Source organism: Antedon mediterranea, chromosome 9, assembly GCF_964355755.1.
Source record: "Antedon mediterranea chromosome 9, ecAntMedi1.1, whole genome shotgun sequence".
In the NCBI taxonomy this organism is placed as follows: Eukaryota; Metazoa; Echinodermata; class Crinoidea; order Comatulida; family Antedonidae; genus Antedon; species Antedon mediterranea.
In genome coordinates, this window is record NC_092678.1 from 24,751,386 (window position 1) to 24,768,814 (window position 17,429).

General features: G+C 33.2%; 2 long non-coding RNA genes across 2 annotated transcripts; one reads left to right on the forward strand and one right to left on the reverse strand.

Moving 5' to 3' along the window:
* The first annotated feature begins 79 nt into the window (after positions 1–79).
* On the forward strand, positions 80–7,112 carry LOC140059492 (uncharacterized). The gene is made up of 5 exons (XR_011847205.1): positions 80–137; positions 525–576; positions 4,325–4,417; positions 4,964–5,023; positions 6,095–7,112. It is a non-coding gene; the product is annotated as an uncharacterized lncRNA (long non-coding RNA).
* Positions 7,113–16,009: 8,897 nt separating this feature from the next.
* LOC140058963 (uncharacterized) lies at positions 16,010–17,354 on the reverse strand. Its single transcript, XR_011847085.1, has 4 exons — positions 17,288–17,354; positions 16,811–16,957; positions 16,184–16,328; positions 16,010–16,057 (listed from the first exon to the last, which is right to left on the reverse strand). It is a non-coding gene; the product is annotated as an uncharacterized lncRNA (long non-coding RNA).
* Positions 17,355–17,429: the final 75 nt, after the last annotated feature.

Sequence of the window (17,429 nt, forward strand, 5' to 3'; positions counted from 1 at the left end):
CGAGTGGATCCGAAGTCTCTTTCTGACTATTGACCAATCAGATCACGGGATTTTTCTGATTTTCAATCGTCTGCGCTGATTTCGTTTCTTCTTTCTCTGCTGCTTGACTTTTTTCCACCATCAAAAAGATAATAAAAGTAAGTATATAAGCCTAATAATTTGAGAAGGCGCATACTACACATAGTATATATATAATATACATCTTTAAGAGTCCTGAAACATTGTTGTGACATAAGTAGACTTCAGTTTAATTAAAATAAAACAGGTGCTTTGCTAGGCCTATCTAGGCCCTTGCATTTTCGATACCAGCAGTGTGATGTGATGTAGGCCTAGTCCTACTACGCCCATCATCGATATGGGTGTCATATTATTTTCAAATGAGGGTGCCGAGTACAAGTTTGTATAAAAATCATTTAAATAATGAATGCGACCAAACATATTACATTTTCCTATAGTGCTAATGATATATTTATTTACTGGTAAATTATGAATTCTGGAATTCATTTATCTTTTTTTTCTTCTAGATACTGGACAGTCACGTGACACTTTCTGCGTGGTAAATACGAAATGGCGTTGGTGAGATTAATTTCTATTTTAAAATCCATTAAAATCGGACATTTTTAATTTGAAATTTATAAATTAATCATAGTTTTATATAAAAATAACAGTTAATTATAATTTTCTATTAATCATATATAAAAGAAAGCGATTATTTCTGTGAAAATTCGGTGCTATTTTTAGCCTAAGGCTAACAGAATTCCTTATATTTTAGAAGTTACCGAATCGATTTTTTAAGTGGTTTTTAATTTGTACTTAATTGGTTCCGTATATTTTCTTAGGATTAATCCATTATAAAAAGTAGGGGTGCTGGCACTACTTTACTATCATCACACCTAACTTCGCGGTCACTCAACATCACCACCGCTCAGTCAGCAGGTAGATGTTAATTGGACTACCTAGAGGCTTAGTACTAGTAGGTAGCCTATGTTAGTTAGGCTACCTACTACTACTAGGCCTAGTACTAGTAAGTAGCCTAACTAACATTCACCCGCCATGTACATGCATGCAAGTTTAAAATAAATTTCTTAAATATTTATAGTACACATTTTATATTTATTATAGGCCTAGCCTCAACATAAAAATTTGAAAAAAAAATTGACATTTATAAATTACTAATTAATATTAATAATAGTAACTAGGCCTAGCTAGAACTTAAGAAAGGCACTCCGAGAGTGCATACCTCCGCCTACTACTAGTGTAAGTAAGGAGTAATAAGTAGTTTAAGATTTATCTTGAATTGAAAATAAATTTTATTTTTGTGTTAATGCTCTGTATGATTAGGCAAATTTCACTACACCCTTGTGAATGTGACTTTGGTGTAATGGAGCATATGTCCAGCCTTATGCACTTGTCAATTGTATGACGCACTATACGACCCCCGGGTGAGGTGCGTCATTTGTCCGATGTGAGTCATACCTTTGTATACCATGACGCACCCCTGCGTCAAAAAAGTGACTTACCTTTACTAGACAATGACGCACCTATTTTTAAATTAGCGACGGACCTTTTAGTGAATTATGACGCACCACGACTGTCTTTTTGACGTACCTTCACTGACGATTGTTGACCCCGACTACTGCAGTGCATGCGGTGTGATATCAAAAATCTCAAACTAATACGCGTGTCTGGTGCTATGGAGGCGCACCAGGGTTGTCGATCGATGTTAATCAGGCCGGCTAGGAACGTTCTCGTGCGATCACAATCACACAAAGATTGGAACGGCTATTTTTATAATACAAATATTATGTCATTTTCCAGTTTGGCCGATAGAGGGCGCGAGTGATGACGCTCTCAAGCGTGACAATGTACAACCTGGCCGCCCCTCCGCAATCGTCAAGGCCTTGTTTTCAGGCTTTTTGGGTGGAGCGGGTCGGTGGTAAAGTGACGGACATTGACGCACCATTGAACATTGAGGAGACGCACCATTTGGGTTCTTTGACGCACCCCTGTGTCATTAATTATTTGTACATGACGCACCACTCCCGGGGGTCGTATAGTGCGTCATACAATTGACAAGTGCATTACACAGTAGAGGTCCCTGGTTCAATCCCTGCTGAGGAATTTGTTTTCATCATCCTTATTATTTTTTTATTAATTTAAAAAATAAATTTTACTATTAATAATAAAAAATTAAAATACAATATATTGTTAGTTTATTAATAAACATTAAAATGATTTAAACTTTTTTTTTTTAAACATTTCGATGATGTCATCAAGCAATGCTTGATTTTTCCCTAATATTGTGAAATCTCCACATGAGTTCATCCAGATATTCACTGAGCCACCATTCTCTTTTTACTCCCCTCATTGCCTTTAGCTTGGCCATCACTTTGTTCCAAAATAAGACTGGACATTTTAAATAGGGGTGGGTCCTGTCGTCTCCTGGATTTAACAAATGACAGGAATGGTTAATGGTTCGATGATCCGCAATCCTGGAAAATCCCCATCACTCTTATATATACAGCCCATTTGTCAGAATAGATAGTGCTAGACCAACCAGAGTGTGGTCTTTGATGGCCACAGGTGTCGCTGCAGAGCGGTCTGGTACATAGGTATCCACATGCTGGCCTTGTACTAATGGCTACCCGCCCACTTCTCTTACTGCGGTGCTTGACCATGTCCAGGGCTCGATTTAGTGCTAGCCCGGCGTACAATGGCTAGTAAAAACAGCTCCGGGCTACCTAAAGTATCTTCCTTTAAGCCCGGATGGCTAGTAGGTTGTGGGAACTCGAAATTGGGACGAAATGACCTCATGAAAATAACTCCAGCATAAAAGACATGTCTTGGCAACATCAGCAAAAAAAACCACTCGCGCGCTGCTGTGGCCATAACAAGTGATGATGTAGGCGGAGCCTCTCATAATCAAGCAAATTTCCCGAATTATGATTGGCCATTTATGTTTTTGTCATCCAGGTTATTGTGAAGTAGGCGGAGCTTCATTATCAGGTCAAATATGTCACAAAAATATGACCATAAATAACGAACTGTGATTGGCCAAATGTAGTAGAATTTTGTCAATGTTAAAAATAACTTGTCTAGTCTTGTCAGCAGGCCTGGTTGTCACAGATCAAAGCTAGGGATATTTTGTAGGGCCGGGTGGCTGGCTCTATCCCTGTAGGAGGCCATATTTTATAATATGCGTAGGCCTAGATAGAATCAAAAGCCATCGTTTGGCATCGCCATCTAGGCCTAGCTAGATACTGCGATCTAGGGTAGGTAGGTCTATCCTAGCTACCCTACTATAATAATAGGCTCTAGGCTAGGCCTAGCCTAGCTGGTAGACAGAATCTAATTAGTTTTCTTGGCTAGCCCAGGTGAAAATTCCAGTTGAGACCAGTTGGAAATTCCGATTGGTACAACTGGTATTCAACTGGTCCAACTGATACCAATTGGTTCAACTGGTTTTCTGAACTGGTCAGCTATTTTTTCCAACTGGTTTTCAATTGGTCCAACTGGTTGGTTTTTCCAACTGGTTTTCTCAACTGGTCAGCTGGTTTTCCAACTGGTTTTCAATTGGTCCAACTGGTTTGTTATTCCAATTGGTTTTTCCAACTGTTTTTTTTCCATAACGTCAACTGGTTTTCCCAACTGGTCTCCCCAACTGGTTTTTTCCCCATCAGGTCAACTGGTTTTTCAAGCACAAACTCAGTATAGGCTGGTTGTTTTCTTAACTGGTCCAAAACAGATTTTGCAACCAGGTAAATTGGTATTTCCCAACTGGCTTTTATAATCAATTCTGTGCAGGGAAAGGGAGGGTAGTGGGAGAGGGAAAGGGAGGGTAGGGGGAGAGGGAAAGGAAGGGTAGAGGTTGAAGCCCAACAACAAAAAGACCTCAAAAAATCGATTCTGTGAATATGGTGAGCATGAAATAGACTATGCGTCGCGACGCAAAGTTAATTTTTATGTGAACAATAAAGAAATACAATTTTGTGTAATTTTTCATGCAATAATAGTTTAATACAGTATGTATGTACGTAAATGTGTAGCAATTCTCGAGCGTTTAGATTAGTGCGCCCTCTATTGTACAAAATGCCTGAATTCATTTATATGGCGGCCCTGCTATCACGGTGCGATAATAAGAGTGGGCTAGTAAAATAATGTATGGGCTAGTGAAATTTACAGTGAACTAGCCCAGTGGGCTAGCAACATGAAAAAGATAAATCGAGCCCTGCATGTCCATTCTATTTTTTTTTTAAACATAATGATATTAGTAACATTACAATTAGATACATGTTCCGATTTCTATTGTCTCTATATCTTGCAGGAACTATGTCGACATTCAACCTCAGTTTTTGACCTAGATATTTTCGAATCACCGTTTATAGAAAAAAAAAATTGCAGAAACTTAAAATCAATGGTAAGTTGAATTTTATAAAATATAGTTTACAATTTGTTTTTTTTTTCTTAAAAATGTTGTTCCACAGCAATTTAGCAAGTTGTTTTAATCAACATGATTAATTGCAAACCCTCCAATACTAGTGCAAAGGCCATTAAAACTGCCAACATTTTCAGTGGCAAATATAGCACCCTCTATTTAATAATCAGCGAATCATGTTCCTGTGCTACCGACCATAACATAGGCGTAGAATAACTTGTGTTATTAATATATATATATATAGTAACTTATATAATAACATAGGTCTATGTTATTGTTTCTTTTAAAATTTGGTTAATTTTTTTCTGAACATATGTATGGATGCATAAGAAATAACCATGTATGAGCAACGAGGCCTAAACTACATGCCCTCATGTTTCGGAATTGCCAGATGTAGAATTTCTACAATATTTATTTTTTTATAAAATTTAATTCTTTGTGAATAATATTGCTGCATTGCAGATTCACAACATTTTAAAGTAATTTGGGAAACATAATTTAGAATTATTTTCCTCTATATTTTTGCAGAAACCAGCTAAGGAATAGATGAAAATACAACTAAGTTAGCTGTTGCAGCTACACATGAAGGTAATGTATGGTTCAATGGTTTTCAGTGCAAAATACAATCGTCATAGCATCATTGCTTAGAATATTGCCAGGGTGTTACAAGGGTTGTTAAAAAATATTTCAATTTATTGCACTATAGGACAACTACCCCCTTAGGATAACTACCCCCGGTCAACTACCCCCGGACAACCACCCCCTCCCTTAGGACCCCAATCCAAAAGTAGACAAATATATAGGACCGGTTTCTGTAAAAATGAAATCATCTGTTTTTAACGGGTGTTTCGAAACTAGAGACCCGAGACCAGAGACCTGACACGAGACCCAATACGAAAAGGGAGACCTTTATTTGGGTCTCCCTTTTCGTATATTAGTTGTCCGCAGGGTAATTACCCCAGGGGGGGGGGGGGGGGTAATTGTTCCTAGGGGGTAATTGTCCAGGGGGTAGTTGTCCTAAGGGGGTTGTTGTCCTAAGGGGGTAGTTGTCCAGGTGGTGGTTGTCCGGGGGGTAGTTTTCCGGGGGATAAATGTCCAGGGGGTAAATATCCGGATACGGGCAAATATCCGGATACGGTCCTACAGTAGCTGGTCTATCCATGATGGTGTGGTACCATTAGGTCTGCGAAACTTGATAATTATGCTGGACAACAATTATCTCTAAAATTTTACTAGTAAACTACTACAGTATACTCAGTTATTTTGACTCACCGTCTGTATGTGTCATTGCTGGAATCAACTGCAGACAAGCTTCTAAGTAAGCCTAGACTTTAGTCAGCTCCAGCTCAGTTAACTATAGCCTCGCTCAATGCAGGCTTGAGTCAGCTCCTGTAAAACATTGTACTATAGGCTTCTCCATGCTTTCCACAACAAGCCACACATGCCAAATGAACTAACAATTTGCTCAAGCATGCAAAGTTCTAATTTACATACAATTTGTATAAAACATCTGGTGATGCAAGCATGGCTATACTTTAAATACTTTATTGCTGACACTAAATTGAAATTAGGTGTGAAAAAACAAAGTAAAAAAAAAGGAGCAGAAAAACAAAATTATCTAATATTTCACTAAATTATTATTTTTTTTATATCTTTCAGTTGAAACAGAAATGGAAACTTGGTTTCATATCCTTTGAAGTGAAAGATACATTTTCGCGATCATGTATCAAAAATGTCGCCAGAATATAGCTTTCTTTGACCGAGTTTACACACTTCATATAACAGGTGAAAATCCCTGTACTTTAGTACAGGGATTTTCACTGTATATTATATACTGTATTATTATTATCATCCGCGATCCAGCTGCTCGGTTCAACCATGGAGGTATAAATACATGGTTCAAGTGTCATTATATTTGTAATATAGTCCCAACCTCAATAAAGTCTTAATCCCTGTTATTTTTTCACTTTATTTAAGTTATAGTATAGGCATATCTTTAGTGATAGGCATAAGAATTTCAGCATTGCATCAATTTTGCATTTATTTTTCAAAACTGTTCATTATGATTGTATTTTTGTATTTTTATTAGAATGGTAGGCATATATATATGTAGGCTTTATTTTATCATCTGATTTCACATTTATTATTTTTTTATGCTTTAATCCTGTAGGCATTCATACTATATTTTATCTTATTTCACATTTTATTATTTTCTAAATAATCTAGAAACTGTTTAATCTTGTTAGCATAATATACTTTTAAGATATTCCTACGATTTTAGTTAAAGTTAGTGGTAGGCGTATTGTTTTTAATTACGGTAGAGTGATAGGCGTATTTGTAAAGGTAAGTTGTTTAAACGTTACTGTTACTGGCAGCCAGAAAGAAGGCTAAGATACAGGTATGTGGATTGATTACTTTTTCTTCCATTGGACGCCCTCTACTGCTAGTTTAAAAAGCGCTCTCATTTGATCTTTGAAAAAAAATTAGTGCAGTACTACTATCTTTGTGTTAAATGAGGGCGTTCTATATCAAGTGCGCCCTCTATATTGTGATTGGTAAAAGGGCGCCCTCATGTATTAGAAAGTGGCTTTGCAAGGGGCTCCTACGCCGATTTTTTTTTAAGATTGTGTTTTTATATTTCATAGGGCGCCCTCTGTATTGTTGTTTGCATAGAGAGCACCCTCATCTGGTTAAAAATTAGTTTGTAAAGAACCCTACGCCGATTTTTTTTTTTTTTAGAATTATGAGGGCGTTTTTTATTCGTTGTGCGCCCTCTATATTGTTATTTGTGTGGAGAGCGCCCTCATCTGATTAAAACTGGCCTCTGTAAGGGACCTCTACGTCAATTTTTTTATTTGATGAGGGCGCCCTTCTAGCAACTAGCTGCAATATAGAGGGCGGTTTTTAAAGGGCGCCCTCTGGCGGTTGGAGGTCAGTCACTTAATAAAAGATAAACCAATATACGTAGTGTGTTGGTGTTTATTTGTTCGAGCCAAAAAAAAAAAAAATGCACCTCTCTGCCACACCCTCTATGTGCCCCACTACGCCAATGGCTTAACCCACTCAACTACACAGTAAATATGTCACATCAGTCACAATCGCCAAGCAGCAAGAGTGCTCTAAGACATCTAGAAAGTCATACGACACAAGTTTCAATCGAACATGATTAAAGTTCAATATAAACTACAGAGAGACCAAACACAAGTGAGAACCCAATACTCCAATGCAGGGACGCTGACACATGAGGGAATCGCCCTGGGCACACCGGACATTCTCAGGAGTGGAGTTATATGCTATTTGAGCATAGGAATTAATAGTTGAATATAATGTTTATATTAAAATTTTGATATTAAAAAAATATATTTAAAAAACATGAATAGAGACATGATTAATAAAAGAATTTTGACATTAAAAAATCTATGAATAATAAAGAAATTTGACCAATTTTGATATACATTCAACTATATTATTTTAAACATAAAAAGAAGGTTACATTGCATATTAATATTTACAGTTCAAAAGGTAAGAGGTCCTAAGACTAAATTCCCAAAACATCAAACTAGACGCATTTATGTTGAACGAAGCTCGTCATAGCTTCGCACGACACAAACGCACCCATTCTTTTGTTGTGAAAATAAAGCCAAACTGGTGTCAGAAAATTGGACAATAATTTTGATACTTTATTATTAGCTCAAGAAAACAAATTGTGCAGTACATAAATTTGGATTAAATAATTTAATAAGGTTAACTCTCTGGTAATACCAAACCTAACGACTTGTTCGTTTTCAGGACAGCACAGTGTAATTGTTATACTGCTTGACTCATTACCCTTCAGATATGGTACCAACTATGTATGTTCTGTTCACTGTATAAATTAAGTATGTATGTATGTATAAACTCAACCAAAACAAAACTTTGAAGTTAAACTTAATTTTAAATGCTATGTAATTAAATCATGTACACATTAAGTCAAGTACACTAAGTCTAAATAATTAAATTATATTAATTAAATTAGTAAAATAGCTTTATATCAATTGTTTACAAAGACAATGAATTTTAAAGGAATATTAAAAGTAAAATTGTATATATATACTTCATTGTACACACAACTACTAAGTTTAGTGTTAAAATTATAAATTATTTTAATATATTAAATGTTATTACAGTACTATTAATTTACTAAGTTTTACATTTAAATATATTTATATAATTTACCAATTAAAAACGATTGGGAAATATTACAATTAGGTAACTTGCAAAATATACTTATTTATTAGTAAACAAAATTAAATGTGACCCGATCTGGCAAAACCCTCTCTTTGTCGGCAATTCAAAATTCACGTAATCAGTCAAAATACGTCCAAATCGACTACCCTGGCAGATTACATGTTTTTGCATTTTCGAAATATTTCACTATCTAAGAATACGTCTACCTTATTTAAACTCCCGAAATTTAACTAAAATTATGAAAAAAGAGAGTTTTAAAAACATGTATTTTCCTCAAGCCTAACAATTTATTCACGATCTACGCTAAAATTGTGCGTAAATTCAGTTGAAAGTTGCCGAGTTTTACGACATTTTGATCGCCAGTTCGCTGCACAATGTTGAAAGGTCACACATCAAAATAAAGCTCATCCATTTGACATTCCAAATATGGAAGTTTTAGGGCGGAGTTTAAAGAAGGAACCAATGAAAACTTTGATTTACTATGACATCATTTCAGAAAATTCGGTTCTTCGAAGTTTCTGGAACAGCGAACTGCGTGTGTTGCTATGGCGCATCATCGCAATAACAAACGTTATTGGTCAACGCGCTAGATGTTATACGCTCTACGCGCGGAAATAAAAAGTTGTTTACATTTTTGTGAGGTTATTTTTATTGTACACACAGCATGTCGTAAATTGGAATAAAAACGATTTTAATATTCAAAGTAAAGTGTTCTGCAATAGCTGTAGTGTGTATTTGTTTATTCCATAGTAAAATAGACAAGTCAAAAACAATTCACGTCATAAATTCAATTGTATTTTCTATATTTTTTTGGGCTAGTAGGCCCTAGGCCTAATTTTATTATGTTGTAGGCCTACTACTACTACCGGGCCTAGCTTTATATTATTGTCAATAGTTTTATTTATACATTTTATATATCCAATCGGCTCTTAATCATTTATTTAATTTATTGTCCATTCCTTTCATATTAAATGTTTTTTTAAATCATTGGATTCAAGCCCAAACATCAAAGCGAATCTTCCACGTTATAAAAAAAAAACAAATGTAATCGTCAATACAGTGTAATGTTAGCTTGCAGTTAGCTGTGACTCTGCAAGGCGCCTAACTTGTCTAGACTAACGCTAGCCCCCGTGTCGATGCACCGCTGCCATACACGGCCTGATGAACATCATCAGTAGGTCTTAATACAGGCGATGACGGCGAAAATCTGAATAGGCGCGCCTAGGCCTAGGCCTGCTTGGTTTTTTGCCGTTGATATCGTAAACACTTCCGAAACCAGTTAACATTAGCTTGGTAGTTATAATGCTGCTTTTCAATAGGGCAAAATAGTTAATTCGAGTGACTAAATAGGTTAAAACGGCGTCTGAAATCAGTCAAATTGACCATAGTGTCCACGCTGCTGCTATATCGCACACACTTCCTGGTATGACGTCATTGTGCCTTAGACCAAAATAGCGCGTTGCTACGGAGTGAGTTTTCAGCGCGTATCAAAAAGAATTTCATTGCAAACTTCAAACGCGATTTTCTCGTAAACTAATTGAATGATTTGTAAGTTTTTAAAATATAATAACTTTTTAAATATTTACTCAATTTTTATGAAATAAACACCATTGCAAAGCTTATGATTCAAATAATCCAAATATATAAAAAAATACAAAATGAATATTTCCGACAAAAGTAGGGTTTTGCCAGATCGGGTCACAAATAGACGTAAAGTTTTTATTACTTATATTTTACGTTTTATTAAGATATTTGAAATGTAGTTATTAAATAAAATTATGCATATACGTAAAGTTTTTATTACTTATATTTTACGTTTTATTAAGATATTTGAAATGTAGTTATTAAATAAAATTATGCATATACGTAAAGTTTTTATTACTTATATTTTACCTTTTATTAAGATATTTTAAATGAAGTTATAGTACATCAGGAGGATTAGGTTAGGAGTATGCCGATAGGTTAGACAACCACATACAACAGCATTGCTTAAAATTCTCATTAATATTAATAAATATCAATACAATATTAGAAGACTTCTATTTAAATACCTAACATTAAAAATACATCTAAATTTATTTAGTTATTAAATTGAACTAGCAAAACATTACCTAGCTTGAGTTTACATTTTCGGGCTTTTCCTAATTAAATCTTCAATTAAATTCAAGGAAAATAAAATCTGTAATAATATATTTCTTTAACATTACTTAAATATAATAGCATTTTAACTATTTCTAGCTACAGTAATTTATTATTATTGTTTGTTTTGGTAGAAAATACATTTGAATGATGAATGATGTTTTACAAAATATTCAATAAATTATTTATATTTAAATGTTTAATTACATTAATGGCTTCTCCTTAAATTTGTTTGACCAAAATAAATTAAAATATGCATTTATGAGTTTAAGTTAAATATTTATAAAATTGTTTTTATTATATTTGCAACAAAAAATGTTACATTTATTTAATCCTTAGTTTAAGTTAATAAAGAGATAAACTTAAATTGCTCATTCTTACAGGCACCTAAGGTTTAAATTTCCCATTACATGCAGCTAAGGTTTAAATTTCTCCTTACATGCAGCTAAGGTTTAAATTTCCCCTTACATGCAGCTAAGGTTTAAATTTCTCCTTACATGCAGCTAAGGTTTAAATTTCCTCTTTAAGGCAGCTAAGTTTTAAATTTCCCCTTACAGGCAGCTAAGTTTTAAGATTCCCCTTACATGCAGCTACGTATTTAATTCCCTTTACATACACCTAAGTTTTAAATTTCCCCTTACATACACCTAAGTTTTAAATTTCCCCTTACAGACACCTAAGTTTTAAATTTCCCCTTACAGACACCTAAGTTTTAAATTTCCCCTTACAGACACCTAAGTTTTAAATTTCCCCTTACAGACACCTAAGTTTTAAATTTCCCCTTACAGACACCTAAGTTTTAAATTTCCCCTTATAGGCACCTAAGTTTTAAATTGCCCCTTATAGGCACCCAAGTTTATTGCCCCTTATAGGCACCTAAGTTTTAATTGACCCTTATAAGCAGCTAAGTTTTAAATTTCCCCTTACAGGCACCTAAGTTTTAAATTTCCCCTTATAGGTAGCTAAATTTAATTGCCCCTTCAGGCAGCTAAATTTCCTCTTATATGCAGCTAAGTTTTAAATTGCACCTTACATGCAGTTAAGTTTTAAATTCCTCCTTATAGGCAGCTCAGTTTTGAATGAAATTTTTATATTTTAAACAGTAATTTTAATCATTTTGTGTTGCAAATACAACATTTTTATATTTTTGTATTGTGTGTAATGTGTGAATTGTTGGTATGAACTTTAAATTTAAAAACAGAAATATAGCTAAATTATATTATTGTTAATTAAATTGGTACCATATCTTGGGGATAAATATATCAAGCACACTTTGAGAATAGTATCGTATAACTTCCTGCCTGCTTACTTAGCCAGATCAAAGAGGAATGTATCACACAAAGTTTGTCTAACCACCAAAAGTTCAAACATTTTTTTCGGTACATGCACGCAAAGTCTTTTGAGTTATTAAATTATTCAAATTGGAAATAGAACCTGAAGACATACTGAAACCAGTTTATTAAGTTATTTACTCCTGATTTGTCTAGTTTCAAAACCCATACACTGATGATGGTGCCACCGCCACAATGCCAACACCACAAAGGACTGTAAAGGACTCTCACAAGCATTTGGTCAAAATGTAGTTTACATAGAACATGAAACAAGTATCAAAAACCTCCATAGAAAATCTCAAAGTAAACTCACCAATTAGCAGGAGCAACGAACACGACCCAAGGAAGCATCCACCATGCAGCCAAGCAGGCCGACACCCATCGGTGTAGTGGGGCACACAGGGGGTGTGCAGAGAGGTGCATTTTTTTTTGTACAATGTTTAGAGTTTGGAAAAAATCTGAAATTAAATACATCATAAATAAATATATAATATAAAAATACACAGTGAAGTGGAATTCAATTTTATACTTATGTCAGGATAAACCTAAATAATGTAAAATTTTGAATTTTATTTTAAATGCAATTAGATACAAAATTGTGTAATAAAAACCAAAACAAATTTTTACAAATAATTGGAGTTGCTAAAATAATAATAATAACAAATAATTGGATTTGCTAAAACAAAATTTAGCCTTTCAATTTATATTTAGTTTTAAATATACCAGATTATAAAATGATATAAATATAAATAAATGGTATATATTTCGGAAAACCAAATTGCCAAAATTTTTTAAATCATAATTTTCAGAAATCACAATTTAGTCAATTTTATTAAAATTTAAACAAATAGCCAAACAAATATTGTTTTTCATTAAGTTCCATTCCACTTCACTTAACAATTCTACAATGGCAATTATACAGGTAAATGTTTGTTGATCTTGAAATTTCCGGCCGATCCAAGTCTTCTTTGATTGGTAGAAGTGAATCTCTAAAAAAGATACAATAATACACAATAGTAATTAGTTATTCAGTGTTAGATTGTTTTAAAAGAATTTCATATATTCATATTATATTCATTAATTTTCCAGAAAACATAACGCATAAAAAACAAGTATAAACGGTTAACAATACAAAAAAAAAGATATCATTCTGGCGGATTGTGAAAATATCGCTGTAAACATAATATGTCCATTTATGCTACCATTTCTCTACTGTTATGAACTCAATGAAGCAAACAGGAGTGGTTGGGCTTGTCTACTTTGCTTGATAAATCAAATCTTGTTTGTAATATTACTGAATAACATTACACTATACTTATAATAGATTTATAAAGCACAAAGAAGACCAAAGTGCTGTACAATTTCAATACGATAATTAAAGGAGTATACAAGTTCAACTAGAACATTTAAATTATTCCTTAGAGAAAAGAAAACTTTTTAAAAATGTCTTAAAACATTAATAGATATATATTTCCGTCTTAGGTCCAATGAAAATGATTCATCATCCTGCGGAGAACCATGTTTGATTCTAGTTGCACATTCATAAATTATAAAATTTAAAATTGAATACTGCAGACATACCCTTTAAACATCTTTACATAATGCAGCAGCTCTCTCCGACATCATTAGTGTGTGTGGTACCTTCCCATTGGTTCAATTCCAAGTGATCAACAAACACAGTTAAAAACAACTTTAAATATACATATTAAAATAGATGCCCCACACCCTCATTTTATATGCAAGTTACCATACTTACTGTCAATACACAGAATTTATACAGTGCTTTTTGCAGAAAACTTTTGGGAATGACACATGTTACGATTATAGTAAATTTTTGTGAGATGTAGGAAACGCATGGAAAAAACCATGCATATACCAAAGGCGCAATTCTAAGAAAGTGCTTACAAAAAGAAGGTGGTTACTAAAGTGCGCACTCACTCAAACGATAGCTTATTCAAGCAAGTACGGTACTTGTAAAAGTTGTACAAAGAAGAAAATAAACTCATCAGCACAAACAAATAACTAAATTTAAATAAATTTTAAGTTAGAGAATTAATCTAATAAATATTAATTTTAAATGATTTCTTTTGATACCATGTAAAACAAAACAGAAAATCTAAAAAATAATGGTACCAGGGCTTAACTGTGACATCCACAGATGTAAATACATTCTGCGGGGTACATACAAATTAAATTTATATTTAAAAAATTGCTAAATGGCCTTTTATTTTAAAGAAATAATAATACAGTTATTTTGTCAGATGCTAATGAGTGTACACAATTTGAACTCTAAACATTGCACCAAGGACCAAAGCAAGAGTAAACAGAACCCTGTTAGCAAACATAATTTTCCTATTTGTTTTTTTTTTTTTTTATATTTACGATACCATTTACCAAAAAAAAGGAAAAATTTAAAATTAAAATAAATAATGGTATCAAGGATTCTATTACAATTTTGATACATACAGTAATTCCTTTGCAATAAATTTATTTTTACAAATAAAAAAACGAAAATAGATAAAACATAAATAATGGTATCTGAGATTACCCTCAAAAGTGAATACATTCTGAGAGAATTTAGAATTAAATTTGAGGTGATATTGAGCAAATAAGTTGGCAAAAATAAACACCGAAATTATCATAAAATTCCACTTATTTTGATCATTGCTAATGTTGGGTTCTGACTTACAATTGCACCCAAGAGAAAAAAGAACCTCATCAGCAAAAACAAATCTTGATATTAAAATAAATTACTTTAGGTCAAATTTGTTAGCAATGTTTGCTACAAACATATTAAATTTTGATTTATTTTAATACCATGAAAACCAAAAATAGAGAAAAATTAAATCAATCATGGTACAGTATAAGGGATCACACTCTGCGTTATGAGAAAAGTAAACCCCAATGAAATTAATAACAATTAGTTATATTTTTAGGAAATTTGAAACATATTATTTTTTTTTATTATAAGAAAAATAATATATAGAATTTTTGATTTAGATTTTTATACTTAGAAATTGTTCATTGCTAATGAGGATTTGCTAATGCACACTACAAGAGAAAGAACCTCACCAGCAAAAACAAATCATTTTAAATTAAACAATTACTGTATTAAATGTGATCTGAAATGAATGTATAATTTGATACCATGTAAAAGAAAAATAGAGAAATTTAGTTCAAATCATGATATCAAGGAACCCCTAGATAGGGTGAAATTTGAAATGTATTTGTAAAAATTTCCCAAATCATTTAAAAACATTACACTTACTTGTTCATTGCTAGTGAGGATTTGCTAATTTATAGTTGTATTTAAAATGTATACGGTTTATTTTATTTTAATTATTTATTTATAATTTATGTCTTAAAAAATATAACACAAAAATAACAAAATAAATAAAGCTGTCCATCTTGTGTAAGCTGAAAAAGAAAAAAAGAAAATCATAAAATGAAAGACAAGATTGTGCTTTATTTTATCTTTACAAATTATATTTATTTTAATTTAATTTTTATTGTTACAGCTTCGGCTAGATGGACCACCCTCGTAAAATATTGTTTAAATAAATAAAATAAATCTTGTTTGTGTCCTCTATAGGAATGATGCTGTTGCCTCATTGGATTCACTTGGTGTGAATAAAATTCTGAAGTTGACCACTATAAGCTTTAATGGGATTTTTGCTGTCATGAATTCTATTACACATTAAATGTGTGTATATTTATAACAAACCAAATGATATACATGTATATTTATACCTTGATTAAATGTGTATTTATTTATAATCAGAAACAAGTTAACAAGTTATTTTAAATACCTGTATTTCCAGCAGGTGAAACTTGAGTAGCATCTAGTAGTAGTAGTCTAGCCTTGATTTAAACATCTTTTTGTCTTCACCAACTCACGTTAAGATAAGTAATTATTCATGTTTCTCTATATAAGATACGATAAATTAGACTTGCCCTCAATATTAAGCTTAATTTATTCTTCAACATCAAATTAAAAGGTTTAACAGTTTTGAAACAAAACAAACAAAATTGCAGATAGATTTAAACTCACCCCTTCTATTAGTCAAGACTTCAGCTTGTATTAAGCCAGCCTGGCAGGCATTACCATGTTGTATTTACCTAGTGTGTGCTTGCATGTCCAACTGCCTTCTAGTTAGACCACTAAAAAGACTCTCTAAAAAGCATAACTCCTAAAACTGTAAATGATACAAGATATTAATACACTGTAGTTATAGACATTATCAACATAGGGTTTAACAGTACAGGTGCAAACTGGTCTTTTAGAAAACAATGACGCACCATGACTGTACTTTTGTGTTAAAGTGACCCATAACCCACTCAAACATGCGTATTAATTATTTTTAAATGATGCACATCTTCTGGGGGTCATATATTACTTCATACAATTGACAAGGTGCATTTAGTGACAATGCCCAAACATGTCTGCAAATTTCATTCAAAATATGTGTTGGTAAAATAAAGTTACTATTAATTATTAAAGATACTACCGGGGATACTACCTAGGCCTATTCCATAAATGTCTCAAAAAGTTTTCAGATGAAATTTTGCCACTGAATTCGAACTAAAATATAGGCCTAGGCCTATTACTGGTTATGGTTGGCGAGTGCATGTGTACCTTGCCTTGTTATAAATTCACTAGGCATAGGCTTAGACATACCAATGTTTCAGCATAAGCTCTGCATATTTGCCATCATGTCCACCACTCGCACACGTGACCAGTTGATGGCATTGTTGTTGAAATTGAAAACCATCAATATCATGACTTCTCTAGGCCTATCCTGTACAAATTCTCTCTTCTCTATACCTATTCAAGAAAAACCACAAAAATAGTTCCTGTATTAATGCGATATAGCCTAGCCTTAATACGCAATAAACAATTAGTCAGTAATATGCCTACTAGGCCTACTACTACATAGGCAGCGGTTGTGGGACGTCCACACACGCCGCATGGCTTGGCCATGGAGGGATCTTGACTTAGGCTAGGCCTACTACTAGGCTAGGCTTAGCCTCTAGAATGCCGCATGGGGAAAACGGTCTACAAACTACACTAAACTCCTGTAAAAGGATCATACAATTTATATAATTATTCCTTATAACTTATTTATAGATATCATAAACAAAATAACGAGCTTACATAATTAATATCGATCAAAAATGTCAGTTTTTAGAGGACACACAGAAAATAATGCTTTTTGTTTGACGTAGCAGCAGCAGACGATAAATTGGAGAGATCGGAGGCACATTTCCACGCTGCAAGTTGTGGGCGGAAGTGAGTT